We start from the raw sequence: 15,686 nt of genomic DNA, 5'->3' as shown, positions 1-15,686 counted from the left end.
GCCAAACTGGTCTAAAAATAAATTAATTAATAAGAATACAGGGAATAAAAAGTGCCCAGGTTAAAACAATAGTGATAAATACCTAAAAATACACACATAAATGCATATGGTAAATAAGTTAATAAATAAATATTGCAAATAACCCTTAACCACAACCCTTTAAGTTAAGTTGGCACTGCATTAACGTGACAACAAAAGGATTAATGACTTAGAGTGATTATATCTGGTATATTATTATATATATATTATTACCTAAAAAAATCACCTGTTTTATTTGATTTCCACTGCAGTTACCGCTGCTATGCAATCTAGGTAAAACTGAAAGGGAGGGATATAGTATGTGGATATATATATACATATATATATGTATATATATATATATATATATATATATATAGTATTCTTTAAAATAAAAAAAAATAGAAATAGATGGGGTATATCTGGGTGCATTTATTTGAATGAACATATAATTGTTGCCCCCTTGTTTTGTGAAAACGTTGTTTTTCATGAAAACATATTCATTCCACTGCGAGGAAAGTCACCTCACAGGTCTAATGCTGGCTGCTCAGCCATGAGTCTATTGACAGAACATTAAGCTGCGGACATCTAAAGCCAGTGCCAGTGCTGGAGGGGACCACAGCTTTCACTGTGTGAGGACAAACTATAGTGACAAGCTTTGGCCTTGAGATCAATGGCGGAAGCCCACCAGGAGATGGATGATGGGAGAATATTAGCACTAACAAGTGGCTGCCACGCTGCAGATGGAGGCAGCATCTCACCTGCTGGCTGCTATCGACTGGAGAGGGGAGCGGAGGGGAGCAGAGCTGTCCGTCTATGTTCTCTCCTCTCTGCTCAGGGGTCCGATCGAGTCCAAGAGAAATGAAAAACCACTGAGGCTACAGTTTCTACCTCAGCTGAAAATGGCCACAGCAAAGTAGGGGCAGTGTCCATGCTGGTTAACAACCATGCAATAAACTGAGTCAGCTGGGTGTCTATAGGTGTGGTTAGTCACAGATGGATCCACCGAGATCTAAGCAGGATCTGGTTAAAAAAAGAATTAGAGGCTTTGAGGTTATGATTTAAAGCTGCAGTATATGATTTTTGTTGTTGAACACAAGTGATGATGTAACATTATTTGGTACACTGTATCCTTCCATCTGAAAGCAGGATTTGTCCAGCAATACTATCAGAACTGATGGAGGGAGCATGTGTGTGTATACAGCAGCAGTGCAGGCACAAGCAGGGGCAAGAACTACTGGGTTTTTTGTGCAGCAGAATTCACTTCTGAAACATTTTCTTAGGCATTTCTTCATGTTTTCAGCCATGCTTAAACCGTCCCTCTGTACTAGTGCAATGTTGCTCTGTCCTCCATCTATCTTGAGTGCAATTCAATAGCAGAAATGCCAAAACACTGAACGCTGAATTTTGAGCTGACTCCGATCTCCTTCCTCCAGATCTAAATTATTTTAACAGAACTTTGGCGCTCAACATGTCGCTCTCTTCACATCAGTGGACCTGAAGACCTTGCAAATCCTCCTAAAAAGACCTCCACCACAGGGCTCTTAAAGCTCCGTCAGGGAGGCCAGGTCCTGTGAAGAGTGGGATAGTGACGGGGCCAACCAAGGATCAGCCAGGCAAACACTGAGTCAGAGACTCAAATCATCAAAAGGGTAAGAAAAAAACATTTCTAAATAAGTAAAGCAAGTCAGGGAGCAGGACTCTCTTAGATTTAAGGCAGGAACCTGTCTTTGGAAGGACAAGGTTTAAACTAATCCCTCAGGGCTGAGAAAACAAAAAGATGTCAGGGTCAGGGACCCATTGGAAAGAGTCAGGGACTCATAAGAAAGGGTCAGGAAAGAGGTAATCAACTTTATCCTATTTTGTACTCCAACCGAGATAAACAGGAGGATGATGATTATCTCCGCCGTACATCAACTATCAACTACCGCCACCTCCTGCACAGGCCTCTGCTCAGGTTCTTCACCCTCGTCTCTCTGCACCTACTCTCTCCGGTCCAACACTGACAGGAAAAGCCATAGAAGGTCCAAAAACAACAAGATCTGGTAAGTGGTATGATTTTTATAACCCTTCTAACATGCCTATACTCTCTCCTCCAAAGAAGTCAGTGAGTTTAAATGTAGAAGGAGAAGAAATGGTATCCACAATAGAGAACATATTTACTACATGGATTTTAAAACTACTAAAAAGAAATGTTTGTGCCTCATGATTAATATACTCTACACACAATGCTCAAGGCAGACTACGTCCAAAACCAGATCCAACACCCACAGGAGGGCCAATAAATCCAGGAGATTGGGTGTTCATCAAAGTCCTGACGCAGAAGAATTGGTCAGCTTCACGCTGGGAAGGGCCCTATCAAGTACTACTGTCCACAGCAGTACACATAGCTGAAAGACAGACGTGGATCACACACTGCAAAAGAGCACAAATGCCTGTCATTCACCATGCCGGAATGAAAGCTGTGTTTAATAACTGTTTCATGTATGACTACAATTGCATTCCTTATTTTAAATATAGTGACACAAGGCCAGGTACATGATAAAATGAGGAACACAATCTAGGTGGGACACTCAGTGAAACCTTGGAAAAATTTTTTTTGGGGGGGTTGAAAAAGACTGCCTCGTTTGGTATCAAGAGCGAGAATCCTCCCTGTGTCCTGAGGGAAACGAGAGATGCCTAAAATACGTGTGAATACTAAAGGAGTATTATAAAGAGAAATGCACCAGCAGGATGGTTTGATAACAACATTTATATAGATGCAATTGGTGTTCCAGACAAGTTTAAAGCCAGAAATCAGGTCGCTGCAGGGTTTGAATCACTACTAGCTTGGTGGGTAACCGTTAATAAAAATGTGGACTGGATAAATTATGTGTACTATAATCAACAGAGATTTTTGAATTTCACTAAGGAAGCAATTGGGGGCAACAGTTGGATAAGACTAGTTTAATGGCATGGCAGAATAGGATGGCTGAAAAAGGAGGAGTACTGTAGAATGTTTGGAGAAATGTGTTGTACATTTATTCCTAATAATACAGCACCTGATGGCAGCATCACTAAGGCATTGGATGGATTAACCACCCTATCTGTAGAGTTAGCTGAAAATTCTGGTTTCAATGATCCTCTGATAGGACGGCTTCAGGACATTTTCGGAAAATGGGCAGGTTCTATAAAAACTATGATGTTATCTGTAGCTGTGATGATTGCTATTCTAATCACTTGTGGATGTTGTTGTATTCCCTGTTTGAGAGGACTGTTACAGAGAATCAGTGACACCGCTTTGACCAAAACCACTATGCTGTATGAAAGAGTCCCCACCACCGATGACCACCGAGAGGACTATGAGAATGCAGCACCGGAAAATGCTCCGTCTGATTTGATAGACGATGATCTACATGGTAACCTGTGGGATGAAGATAAGGACAACACAGTTTAAGGGATAATTGCTGTTTATGTGTTTAAAATGGATAATTAGAATGTTTTGAACTGCCCGATAGGGTTTTCGCTCTCACACTGCACAACATTTGTTATAATTATGCTGGAAATCAGCATAAACAGGAGGGATATGTGATGGAAATGATGTATTTCATGTCCTACATGTAGAGAAATGTTCAATGTTTTGAACTCAATGTTATCACTTCCTACAAGGTGAGACTTCCTTTTATGGCAGTGTGATGACATTCCTACAGAGACAGTGAGTCTTCACTATGTAACTGGCCTGTGTATTGCTTTGTGAATGCTCCTCTTGTACAAGTTTAAACCCTTGTTTGGATTTTGAGCTCACTCTGATCTCCTTCCTCCAGATCTAAATTATTTTAACACATGTTAGTTTTGTTTTTCTTTCACAATATTTGTGTTTTAACACGCCATGTCCTCTCTTTTCCAGTGCCCTTTGGACCCAAGTATTTAATGAGGAAGCTCCACTGAAACCAACTGGAGGAAACTTTTAACCCTTAAGGAAGCTCCACATTCAATCTGATGGCATGTGGCTTCCTTCACTTTAAAGGCGTACACTGCAAGGACAGCTCAAATTTGGCAAAAAAAAAACAATTCCCATCTGCTCAGTCGCAATAATTCTGCTTCAGAATTCATCCATCATTAGACGTGTTTCTCCTCAACCAACAACATTTCCCTCACACGAGCCAAAACAAGGAATTATGCCTTGAAAAGTTAGCATTCGGTCGTTACATAAGACAAGTGGACTCAGCTCCCACAAATCATACACTGCAATCACTAATCATGTTGTCCTAATGAGCCTCTGTAATTGAACATGTGCACATGAATCAAGAACAACAGCTAAGAGATTACACTCTGATTCCATTAAACAGCCTGTTAGTTAGACTCAACCTGTCATCCAAATGTACACACACACGACTGGGTAATTTAGAAGCAACAAGCAATGATGCAGCCATCTTTAAAAGTGAAAGTGAAGTTGACGTGACACGTTGGCATTTAAGAATAAATCCAAAGGTACTTCTGCTGCCATTCTTAAAATCTTTCAATTAAGCTTGGGAGTCTGTTATAGCTGTCTGCTTTCACTCACAACGGAATTCTGATAATGGCCATTCTGGCATTTATGGGGGGAACTGCTCCCAGTGCAGGCGCTACATTTACACACCATCTTGGAGCCTAATTGGGCAAGAAGTGAAGCCCCATTAAATGATACGCCACAATATAGTATATGACAAGAGCTGAAAGGAGGGAGCTTGGAGCCATTTAAGTTACACGTCGATAAAAGCCAATGATGTATTTGAGGAAGCGCATGGTTTCTGTCATTGTCATAAGAAGGAACATTTTTTTAAATCAAATGCTGTTTAAAAAAATAATGTTACACACACACACAGTAAAAAGAGGAATTGCATGAATTGTGAATATTTTCCTAAGGACTGCGACGAAAATTAATCTTGAAAGAAAATATTAAAATTAATGAAGTCATAATCACTCATTGGTGCATACCGCAGCAGCAGGATAGCCAACTTCAGGCTTCTTACGCCAGCGACTGTCAACAGTTTCTTCACTTGTTTTGATATGTTATAATGAGGCTCTGCTGGATGACGTGTCGGCCATTTTTCTCTAGCCAGATTGCTTCAAATTCCTTTTTCTTATTTACTGCCTGTTCAGTGCAGATGCTTGCTTTCGCATGGCTTCTAAACAATAATCCATCCCCGGGCTGCATATCAGCCGCGGCACAAGCCGTGCTACTGTAAATGTCGTACCTAAACATTGTTGGCAACGTATGATTCATTTTGTGATTGGAAGATCAATAACCAATTTGAAGATGACCTGGTGGAGAGGATCCAGATTGCAGGGCTCTGCCTCGATGTGCAGCGTAAATCTCAGGTGCTGGATGTGCACCGAGGCCTGCCACTGCTCCTGCTCTGGGGAATGATTTATGCCTCAGTGCTGCGACATGTCCTGTAGCGGTTGGGCTCTCATCGAACGGCCCGGGGCTAATTTGAGTGGCCTCAGTGAAAGAGGTAGCGGAGTGAATGGTGGGGATGGTAAGTGAAAGGGTCAGGGCGTTGGAAAGTGCAGAACGTTGTCATTGGGGATGATGAAAATCAGCTCAAGGGACATTAATCATTAGCTTTATTATCATATTCATTATCAGACGCACGTTGTGACGCTCACAGAGACATTAAATGATGCTGTCGAGTACACACATGCAAAAAAAATGAGATGGAACGAGAGCTCCGTGTGACTGTGGAAGGTAAATGGTTGTGCAAGGCCATCATCTTCAACAAGAGTCAATCATCCATGAAAGAGATGCAAAGAGACAATTGCTTAAATGCTCTCCTCACATTGGAGTAACAACCTCCAAGTTCAGCGTGAACGCCGCTTGCATAAGAGCCAAATGTGAATGGATCCAAGACGACAGGAAGGAGAAAGTTAGATGGAAGGAACTCATTAGGAGCTCTACACTCTCCTCACAAACACATTTGTGAACTGGCCTTGGAGTTCTGAAGGATATCTCTCCCTGCTTGACACGTGAAAACCGCCACCAGGCAGCTAATAGCTATACTGTCATGAAGGCAAATAAAAAGGCATGAGTTTGCATGAGTGTGAGCTTTGTGGCTCCGGTCATGCGAGACACACAGTTTGCAAAAAGGCAGTTCTCTCATTCCCAAGTTCCTCAACAGATCTGCTCTACTGCCAGGCCAGATGTGGGATGTGCATTAGGAAAAGGGGGAGGAACAGGGGTTGACTGAGGAGAAGAGGGATAAAAAAAAAATTAAAAAAGGTGTGCTCCACTAAGTGCTTAAGTCCCTGGTGACCATTTGTCCCAGTAATATCGTCCCTGTGGAGCAGAGCTGTGTGAGGTGAAGAGGAGAACAGAGGCAGGCGGTGACAGCAGCAGCAGCAGCAGCTTCCTGGAGCCCACAGCTGCCAGTGGCTTCATCACTCTCAGGACTCCACTAACTTAACCACACGCCATGGAGCGGCGCCCGCTTACTGACTCCGCCAATTGCAGTGACCTATCATGAGGAACGAACGCAGCTTCAACAGATGGGTGAATGGAGGTGTATTCAAGCGCTTGTTTTGATGAAAGAGAAGACAGAGCTCCGTAATTATGACGCTAAGGGTTGTTCTTTTTCTCTGCATTAAAGCGACACAAGAGACGAGCTTCCCTGAATCTGTTGATCATTCTTGTTTTTATGTGATTTTTAAATGGCTATTTTACCAAAGTGCAATTTTTAATAGCAGTGTTTGTTAGAGTTTGTATGAAATTGCTTCAATCGAGGAAATGCAGAAGATGAAATGTTAATGATGTTTGCTAATTCTTGTAAATATACAGTTTTCCTTTGCGTGTGCATCACGTTGTCAAATATTTACCGCATTTGTTGTCTGAAAATGTACATCAATGCTCATGTGGACACTGTTTACATTGTACAAACTCTGTAAATACATACTTTACATATTTTGCTGTGAGGTTTTGTGTTGCTTGTATTTCTATTATTCCACTCTTTGTGTTCTCTGTAATATCTTTACAACACGAGGTGTTTAAAACCTGCTTACCGTTTAGTATTTTTACTTGCTACTATGATGGCTGCTGTTGTAACATCACAGATTATTAGAGAGCATTGTGGATTCCACAGAGTCTTCGAATGCTACTTTGCAACAACACACAGATCTAAACTAAGTAAATGAATACACTTTTTTCCACCTCTGCTGGTGAGGCACACAGTTCCGTGGGGAGCGCACACGTCCTGATCAACAAACACATTCTGCTGCATGGATCACAGGGGACTCTCCTGTGAAAGGAACTGATCCCACCGCAAAGAAATATTGTCAGAAGTAAAAATTAGACACATTAAGAACTTAATGGGCCACACAGCTGTGAAGTTACACTGTATGGCCAACTTTCACACTCAGATTCACTTCATGTACCTTCTGTACATTCTTGAGCTCATTTGCGTTGTTTATTTACTTCCAGGGGGCTGTGGAGGTAGATGAAGGAACAGCAGAGAGGGAAGCGAACCGGAGCTGTGAAGTAATGGCTTCATTTTTAATGAGCGGCTGGGGATCGCAATATGTGGTGACAGAGAGGGTCCCTCTGCTGCGTCTCTGTCACAGTGGAAAGACTCATCCTAAATCTCGCTCTTATTGCCTGGACCGGTGCGGCAGTATGTCACTCCAGAGACAGAACTTCCGGTTTTTATGGGTGCTTGGGTAATTGAACAGCCAGAGGTAAGAAGGTCTAATCCACGTGCAAGTGAAGGTGGTGAATCCAAACTGAAATACTGGAGAATCTCGGTTGCCTTTCATTCATAGTAGTTTGTCAGTGAGATGTTGGTGTGTTTGACACTGGAGCGATGATATCATCTCGGCGACATGTGTCCGGGTGTAAATAAGCCTGTCAGTTTAGCCACTAGTTCATATGTAATAGAGGACGGGACTGAGGGATGGTGGCGGAGCCGCTTTATGGCCCCTCACACCACCACTTGTCAGAGAAAGTGGCCGATAAGACACCTCGGATGGGCACGACGAATAGGCTTTGTCTCCGCAGTTTAAAATTACCCAACACAGAGACGGACTCTATGGCATCTTCAGTCTCTGAGCTGACTCAGAGAAATATTAGCTGACACATGGCTCGCTGTTGCTTTTCCAAAATGAATTCAAAGGTCCAGTGACTGATATTTTTTAGGAGGGTTTATTGGCAGAAATGTAAACCTTACATAAGTATATTTGTAAAAGAATATAATCACGTTTGGTTTTCATAGCCTGAAGGCCTTTGCACACCGGAGGCGTTTTTTCAGGCAAAGTATTTGCCCGTTTGAAGTATTTTTAGTGTCCAGTCAACACAGCATTCACATCGACTGTTATTTTTTCAGGTGAATTCACAGCGAACCAATCAGAACGAGTGTTGTTGATGACATGCAGTCCAAACTTTTGACACGGCAGCAACTCGCTCGATTGTGTTTGTTTCCCAAACAAACTGCTTTGCTTTTTAATAAACAAGAAAAACTATGAAACAGTTTACAAGGCGTGGGGGGGTGGAGCTTCAGTGGGATGGTGTGTGTAAGCTTCAAAATAGTTTTCACTGACATTCGTTCCAGCAGCAGCGAGAGACAGGACCTGATGTCATTTTTTTCCACCCTCGTCCTCATAATGTATTAGTTTCTTGGCATTGCACTTGATATGCATGGGATTTGCACTCTCGTCCTGGATATTCACAACACGTCTAGTGCACAAAGACGTTTAGAGTAACCATGTTTCTACAGCAGCCTGAATGGAAAAACTATTCTGGTGTGCCGAGGCCACCGTAGTTCTCTGAAAGGTTATAGGAGTTACAATGTGCAGTCTCACCATTACCTCACACTAATTCTTACACGCATGATTCGCCTGGACATCCATAGAATGTTGCACACAAGCAGAATATAAACACATTTTCACATGGACACAAGAAAACAACGTCTAAAAACAAACATGTTATATACTAACTGGCTATAATATTGCGGCTTATCTGTGAATATCTGTGTCTCTTTCCAAACTAACAGTAAATCCAGTTTGTTGATGTGTGTGCCTCGCACAGACCCTGGCACACATTGATTGTATCTATTTTTTCTCCATGTACCCTTTTGCTTTCATATATTGTGTTGATCCTGAATTAAGTACTTGATCATTAACAACACGCTAAGCAGAGTGCAAAGATGAAATAATCTATCTAATGTACTTTTCATCTTAATTAGAGGTCACAAATCCCCCAGAGTGATGATATGTGCTTTCTCTTTTGCATGTCTCATTTATGTTTTGATTAAAAAGGATGTCTCTGTACAGACCGGAGGGCTTTCATAGATTAAATCCAATTAACATTCAGTATAAAGACCCAGCAGGGATTCACTTTCTAACCAGGAAATCCTCAGCCCCCTGTGCAGCCTTGCTGGTGAATAGCTGTGTTTTTAAAAACACTGTTATTAAAGCTTTGTCACGGAGGAAACGGCAAACTGAACAACAGTCAGGGAGGCACAAATGGAGATCTGATCGTGACTCAAGTGCTCGCAGCCTTACACCCTTCGTTTAAGCTCCTGTACCTCGTCCAGGAGATGAAAACTGTTGCATCTTACAGTGACAGCTCTATAACAAGACAAGTGCATGGCAGAGCCTTGAGGTCCACTCTGTCAACGCTACAGTGAAGAGCTTTAAAGGCACATGCAGACAGCCCCCTCCTCTCTGTGGATGGACTTACACTGAGGAAACCTGTGACATGTGACATGCCCTCACCTGTTCCACACACACGTACATACAGTGCCTGACAAAAGTCTTGTCACTTATCCATTTTCTAGAAAAAACAGCTCATAACCTACCTTTAAATTAATCCATTGGTTTTAGAAATGGCTCATATGAAAGCTAAAACCCTCCCAAATCATGTTCAATATACTAAAATAAATTTGCTTCACTGAAGAAAGATTGATCATTTAATGAACACAGAAAGGTCAGATTTTGGCAAGACAAAAGTTTTGTCGCCGACAGAGAGTAATGTGAAAATTGAACAAATAATTTACTTCAAATACAAAAATATGCTGCATAACATCAGCAAATGAAGCAGTGGTGCTGTGAGATCCATATTTAATATCTTGTATGACTTCCATGAGCTTGAAGGACTGCATCCATGCGGTTCGATAATGATTTATACAAGTCATCAGGAATAGCTAAGAAAGCAGTCTTACATGCCTCCCAGAGTTCATCAAGATTCTTTGGTATTGTCTTCCATGCTTCCTCTTTCATTCTACCCCAGACATGCTCAATGATGTTCATGTCTGGTGACTGGGCTGGCCAGTCCTGGAGCACCTTGATCTTCATCGCCTTGAGGAACTTTGACGTAGAGGTGGAAGAATGCGATGGAGCACCATCCTGCTACAAAATTTGACCCCTTTTATGTTTGGGAATGTAAGAGGGAGCTAATATTTCTTGAAATTTTAGGCTATTGATATTGCCTTCCACCCTGCAAATCTCTCACACACCCCTTTACTGGATGTAACCCCAGACCATGATTTTTCCACCACCAAACTTAACTGTTTTCTGGGTGAATCTCGGATCTATGCGGGCTCCACTAGGTCTCCTGCAATATTTACGGTGGCTGTGATGTAATTCAACTGAAGATTCATCTGAGAAATCCACCTTCTGCCACTTTTCCAGCGTCCATCCTTTTAGCAGGCTGTGGGCCTTGGCAAATGCCGCACGTTTTTTTAATTGCCTTTTGTTTAGTGATGGTTTCTGGGCACAGAGGCCATTTCGAGACAGAATTCTACGAACTGTTCTGGTTGACATGGGGACTTTAGGTGACCAGGCCTGGTGAAGCTCTGCTGCAGTGGAAAAGGGGCTGGCCTTGGATTTTCGAGCAGTTGTCTTGCAGGGTCTGCCGGACCTGGGCTTGTCAAAAACATCTCCAGTCTCTTCTAATCTTTTTCTTATACTTTGTATTTGACGCTGAAACACATTGAAGGTGTCAGCCACCTCAGCAGTGGATCTGGTCTTCAGCCTCTTGATAATCAACGCTTTGGTCTCAGGGTGAATCTTAGGCATGTTGTCAGAGGTCAAGTTGCAGTTGAAGTGAATGTCTGATGTGATGGGGTTCTTTTTATACACACCCGCTAATTGATTGATCAATTATTGATCACAGGAGAGGCTGTAATCTAGGATTGGGTGCATCATATGACAAGGCGACAAGACTTTTGTCTTTGCAAAAACTGACTCAGTGGGCTTTACCAAGCTGTGAACGTTAGAATGCTTTTCAGAAGTTTCATTTGGCACCAAAACATTACTTCAAAAACTGTTGGGATTAAAATTAGCCATTTCTTGTAAAAAAAAATTGATTAGACATATATTTAAGGGGCACTTAAGGTCAACTTGTACCCAGGCGACAAGACTTTTGTCAGGGACTGTACATGCAGCAAAGTATATGCACACACACACACACACACACACACTTTGATGTGTTGTTGGTTGTGGTTTCTCTTTTAAGTTCAAGTTAAATATTAGCATCATTTTAAAATCATTATTTTTGCACACAAAGAAAATGCAAACCTTTTTGTTTTTCCTGATTTTAAATAGTTAAAACCATATTTTAACATGCAGTAAATTGTAAATAATTGCCAGATATTGGAAGTTATTCTGGAAAAATGCAAAAGCACTTAGTTTCCTTTTATGGTTAAAATAAGCAACAACAACAAAAAAGTCCAAGTGGACATTTTGAGGGTTGGTGGTTAAAAAAAAATGTTGAAGTGATTCTTCCACCATTGAAATTGATCTTTATTAAATTACATTTCAGCCCAATCAATGGGATATCTGCACTTCATCTACGAACAAGTTCAAACTTATTTACCCAATGTTTCTACCATGTGTTGAAGTCTAATCATATCCAAGGCCAAAAGGCAGTCTCCTTTGAAATGTTTGGGAAGCATCTGCCTCTGGCACCTCTGAAACCCTTAGAGAGAAAACAGTCTGATGTGATAACATGCCCACGTTCCCAAGTATCAGCACCTGCATTCATCCATACACTCACTCTAACACAAAAACAATGCTATAGTTTCAAATATCTTTAAGTAAAAACATTCATTTTCCATTTAATTCCCCTTAAAAAAGTGCCTTGTTTCACTTTGAAATTTTCTGCCAGGGAACCCGGGATCTATCTTTCCTCATTTGGAAATGATGATGGGTCTTAAGCGGACACAGAGCAGATGGTGTTATCTGCCTCATGGGTGGAAGGATCAACAAGTGTTCAATTAAAGGCCTGAAGATGCTGTCAGTTCAAAAACAGATACCAATTTAGACAGACAGCACACAGCTAAATTAATTCATACCTGATACCCTTGGAACTGTGTATTTGTTCAAATAAATTGGTTCAACCTATTAAAATTTTCAGGAATATGTGGATTGTCCCTTAATTAACAGCATTTGCTTCAACACTATGGAGATTATCATCCGTCTACAATTGCCCGTCCAGCTTTTTTCTCACTTAACATGCTGAGGGTGCCAAGATTTTGACAGAATAATATAGTCTGAACTGAGGAATGATGGCTTGCACATTTTATTCCTATGAAGGGGTTCTTCCTCCTCTTCCTCTTCTTCTTCTTCCGCTTCACAAGCTGCTGTATAGCGATCCGGCCACTCCTTACTCTCATGTGTGAGCAGCAGTGGCCTTGCTCCATCTTTCATTCAAGCTGAGTCGGTATCAATCACGCCACTCCAATGATAGATAGGCAATCTAATAACACTAGAAGCAAAAATAACTTCGCTCACTCAATCCTTGACCTTACAGAGCGCAGTAGTCAGTTTGGTTAAAAGCCACAGCTATCACATAAAAATGGATTTTTCTTTTGGATCAATTGCAGTGGAAACATTTGAACTAAAATGGCCATAGAAAGCTGTCACTAATGAATAATTGCTGTTGTTATGGATTTATACACCACCTCCGCCTCCTCTACAGCAGGCCATATTTAAAGAGGGCTTTCCGGCTGTGGGTTATTTAGACTGAATAAAAGACAACGCAAGCAGGTTTTTTCTTTTCTTTTTTTTTTGGAGCAGTGAAGGAACTGCCTTTGGACGAGGAACCATCTCAGCATGTGTCGAGCTGGAGGGAAGACACAATTACCATCAAACGGTAGCGACAGTGCCACTGCTGAGGCGCCACACAGGACACAGAGGAAGTGTTGAAACATTTAGGTCATGCCGGGTTCAAAGACTCACAGATACAGTGTGAGCTGGGGACACAGTCATCTGACATTCACATTCAATGAATGATCACAATTGGATAAAACAAGCAGAGAAAACATTCTGAGGTGATCCAAGGACGTTTTTGGTTTTTCCTTTGCATGTGTGAACACAAAATCATCCTCAAGTCAGATTAAAGACAAAAGACTGCCTCCTTAGGTGAGCTTCTTTGCACTTCTCATTGATTTATTTGTTTTGTAATGGTAAGAACAAACTCTTTTCATGTTTTTTTTTAACCCTTAAAGGTAGGGTTAGTGATCCTGGAAAAACAGTTAGAGAAATTTGAACTCAAAAGTCCAAGCCCCTTTCTTCAGAGTTCCCTCTGAAGCTCCGCCTCCAGAACACAGGAACGCACAACGAACACGGATTCAGTAACTTTCGGCACTTTCCGTTGATGGCAAAAAAAACTCTGGGATACTTGTTCAAATGACAACGTGACGCCGAAAAACAACAAATACTCTCAAAAGATAACAAAGACATAAAGTTAACCTACCGGTCCAGTAGAAACAGATCCACCATGTCATCACTTTGCAGCCCTTTCTGTCGCCGCCACTCAAACGCAGCACCGATATTCACGCTGGTCTTGGATCGCTCTGTATCAGCCTTTTTCTTGGCAGTAGCTTTTCCCAAAAAACGTCTTTTGTTTGCAACCAACACCTGTTGTCGTCACCTTTTCTGTCATAACAATGCTGCTACTCGTCTCATTGGATTTAGCAAGCTAGCATTAACTCTGGCGTTGTCTTCTGAGCATGTGCGATTAATGCACGAAGAGGGATACGCGAATGGAGGGAGGGAGGGAGGGGAAGCTGGCAGTTTGATTGAGGCATCACAGTCCAATAAATGACTTTGAGCCATTCAATATGATTAGACGGTGTTTTGACAGGCCTGTACGTTCCACAGCTGACTGAGATTTTTCATTTTTGTGACAATGCATCAATTAATTGGTTACAATCCGGGTGTGAAGAGGATTTTAAGCAAAAAATGCTCCAGAAAATAATATCCCACCCTACCTTTAAACAGTTTTTCCATCTTTTTAATTAAACTTTCAAACTTTAAACTGTTAAAAGTCTGTGACTGAAGTCCAAGCGCTCCACTTTGAACTCATTTGAAATATTTGTTTGTGATTAAAATTGATGTGAAGACAAATTTAATTTTCCACATTGTGGTAAAGTTTAACCTAACGTAAAATCACATTTTGATTGAGTCCAGATACACGTGTGTTGAGGGTCCTGCCAGAAAAAAAACTTGTGCAAGTGTATGTTATTAATCAGATTTGTGAGAACTGTAACTATCAACTTTGATGTCTAACATAAATCTGAGCAGGTGACTTTTGTCATGGTCGTACTGCAAAGGTTTACAAATTAACATGTAGACCCTAAACTGCTGAACCTAACTGAATATTACTGTTTTTCCTACTAAAATGTGAGCGGCCCATGCTTTTAATGACAATAACTCAGGACTAATGTTCGAAGATTAGAAGCATTTGCAAATTAGTCGGTGATGCCCGAGGTGTACATGCCGCATTCATCTTTTTTTCATTGGATAGGATCTTACTGTGGAAGCAACAAAATATGAATAATTAGCAGAAGAGAGCTCATGACACTGAATCCTATTTTTGTCTTGTGTCTTCAGTCCAAACAAACTGTAAACCACAGCTCCCAGGGTTTAATCACACCTATTAATATTCAGTTGATAAAGCCTTTAATCTGAGGCCAAAGGAACCTTGGATAACTCCTCCAAACACAACAGGGAGTTCCCACTGATGATCAAAAATGACAAGGAGAGTAAATATCTGATAATGAATTTAAATAGGCCTCCACATGTATAATAGAGCACCCTACATTGGCAGAACTGACCTTGTTTTGATGCACAGCATCAGTGTAACGTCTATATGGCAATGTTGCTCCAGCTTCAAAAGGAATGCAGTGAACGAGTTGATGCATTTTGATAATTTGAGAGCAGAGACAATTATTACTGTAATGCTCTTCTGTGTGTGATAATCAAGTATTTAACACATTCATCACTTGTGCTGTGATCAGCTGACTGCTGCAATTTCATATTCATGCCTTGACGAACACTGACGTAAATGTATTTAACTGACATGAACTACATTACGCTGAAGGAATGGCATTTAGCAACTGGATTATTAAGGAATGGCATTTAGCAACTGGATTATTACTGTAAAATGGACGTTTATCAATTTGTGGCAGAGAACAAACACAAAGTTTCAATCTTCACTGGGGCACCAGAGGATGCGCTGTTTCCCCCGTCATAATTTGCCATTTTTATGAAACCATTAGCAGACGCCAATGTCATATTGTACGTGTTCAAAACGGAGAATTGGAACTCAATTACAGCCTCATGATTTTGGGAAAATATTGCATTGAGGGAACAACTCTGATACACAGTTGAGAACTTCAAGATAGGAATTGTTTCCAGCATCAATATATTGATGT

The sequence above is a fragment of the Solea senegalensis genome, linkage group LG18, assembly GCF_019176455.1.
Source record: "Solea senegalensis isolate Sse05_10M linkage group LG18, IFAPA_SoseM_1, whole genome shotgun sequence".
Lineage (NCBI taxonomy): Eukaryota > Metazoa > Chordata > Actinopteri > Pleuronectiformes > Soleidae > Solea > Solea senegalensis.
Note: the sequence above shows the minus strand (reverse complement) of the source record.